Source organism: Tupaia chinensis, unplaced genomic scaffold (assembly GCF_000334495.1).
Source record: "Tupaia chinensis unplaced genomic scaffold, TupChi_1.0 Scaffold138425_1, whole genome shotgun sequence".
Classification (NCBI taxonomy): Eukaryota; Metazoa; Chordata; class Mammalia; order Scandentia; family Tupaiidae; genus Tupaia; species Tupaia belangeri.
The window spans coordinates 1583660-1585911 of record NW_006198322.1 but is presented as its reverse complement, the minus strand read 5'-3'; the positions used below and the strand labels follow the sequence as shown (position 1 = coordinate 1585911).

General features: G+C 60.0%; 1 protein-coding gene across 11 annotated transcripts in view; it reads right to left on the bottom strand.

Annotated features, from left to right (window-relative positions):
- Positions 1–2252, bottom strand: part of TLE3 (TLE family member 3, transcriptional corepressor) — a 52932-nt gene that overhangs the window by 14353 nt on the left and 36327 nt on the right. The window lies entirely within an intron of this gene.

Here is a 2252-nt window from a genome sequence, read left to right as displayed (position 1 = left end):
AAGGCAGTCTCCAATCGACTGCAACTCAGATATAAGACCTTTGTCTTCAACGCCCCCACCCCCATGCCTGTCGTATCTTAATGCATGTTTCCAAGCCCGAGATAAATAATGCATGCATTTCAAACCACACCGCCCTCAGGGTTGGTCCCCCTGGTGGAGGGCACCTGTTTTAAGCTCAGCACAGCCAGCGTTTGCGCATGCATGCCCTCCACTCGGCAGCCGCGCCTCCCACCTGAGGTGTATCCTGGGCAAGACTTCCTAACGCTCAGGCAACCACGCCTGGCTCACAGAACCAGTTAGGGCAGGCCAAAGGGAAAAGTTCAGAAAGCGAGATGGGCTGGGGTCAGTAGGACACGAGTCAATGTGGCCGGACAGCAGAACTGAGGGCGGGGAACAGAATGGAGTCTTCGAAGCCCAACCGACCAGGACTCCAGTCCCGCTCCGGCACCTCCTAGCTGTATGGCCCTGGGCAGGTTACTTCAACTCCCTGAGCCTCATGTTTCCGTGTCTGGGAAAGGTGGAAGCAGCACCTAGCTCAGAGGGTCACTGTGAGGTATCATTAGTGATCGGGCCAGCCGCCAACACTACAGAGCGTTCACAAGGGACCCCGCTACTCCAAAACCCGGACACACCTCAGCACTCTCAGTCAACTGCAACAACGCAACTCTCCTGTCCCCACCAGCCCCAATCAGGCACTCTACCCCGGCTCCAGAGGCCCCAACATCCCACCAGCAGGAAGCTCAGGGTCTTCTCTTCCCCTTCTCCCCCAGCACCCGTGTGACCATGTGGCAGCTTGGGGGGTTCTCACAGCAGCCATGACAGAGACCTCTTCTCTGCAGCACCTTGGGCCCCGAGGAGCAGGCTCCGTGGTGCAGACCTTTCTTAGGGAAATAGGCTCTTAGGCTCAGCCAGGGCCTGAAACCCTTCTGAAGACCTGTATCCGTGTTACGAAGAGATCCAAACACTCTAACCAGGTAAGCTCTCCTCGCCCACTCAGCCTGCGGGGCTCACCTCCGCCCTGCCCAGACACCACCTCCTCTGGAGACCCTACCATCATCCGGGTCAGACAGGCCCCTCTCAAGTGGGCTAACGGCTCCAGGCTGGGCCAGGAAGCCTAGGTGGACCTCTGTCCTTCAGCTCCAAGCCCTTGGTCACATCAGCAGATCTCACGGGGATCATGGAGCCCGCCTGTCTGAGTGTGCGAGGACCACATGCATCAGAGCTAAAACCAGGGCAGCGCTCAGTCGGGCCCAGGCAACCGCCTCGTCCATCTTCAAGCACCACTTGGCGACTTGGAAGGAATTCCAGGAACAGGAGACCTCGCCTTCTCCATCCCGGCACGTCTGTTCAGTACACACCTTCAGGGAGGAGCGAAAATGCTGGCAGGAGGGACACAGGCAGAGGCTGGAAAAGCAGCCCAGTGGGCGCTGTGCGTCTTTGCTAAGGCCTAACTCGATACAGGTAGGACAGCTATCGGGACAGGGAGCCTCAGCAGAGGAGGGAGATGTCCTGGTCCCCCAAACACAAACCCGGGGTCCGAAACCAGGCACAGAGGCTGCAGTGGCGGTCTCGCGCACGGTGGCCTTTAAAGCCGTTGGGCTTCCACGTCGGAGAGGGCCGTTTTCTACAACAGCACGGCAGGCGGGAGCATCCTCTTTGCAAGAGACAGAAGGGATCGTCCATGCAAGACAGAAAAGTTTCCCACCTTCCAGTCCAAGCGCCACCCCACTCCCTGCACAGCCAGAAATCGCCGAGGTCTCCGTGGGATGGTCTGAGCAGGTCAGGACGGCCGGCAGGCGGGGGAGGAAGGCGCAGAAGAGAAGGGCCAGCCTCCCAGGTCCCTTCCTGGGGCCACAGCCAATGCCAGGGCCCGCGGCAGGCCCACTGGCAACAGTCTTAGTTTCTGCAGAGAGAAACCGTTTTCTTCCCAGGGGCCGGACAGTGGTACGGTGGTAAAACCTGACGCTCTTTGAGGCCGCTGCACGTGGGAACGTTCTCAGTTCAAGTCCAGAACCCTCCCTGAGTACGCCGGGCATGTGTTTGCCCTTGATCCAGGCTGGCTGAAGGCTGGGTGTAGACTCCTGTGTCAGACTCTACCCCCAGAAAAAGTCTTTTCCTCAACCAGAGGCGGGGTGGAGCGGCCAGCACTGACCCGCCTGACTCGTGGTCCCTGTCGTGGTCCCAGCTCCCCCACTGGCAGCAAGACATGGCCACCTCCTGCCCCGCCTCCCCCGGCCCCGGGGCCCCGCCCC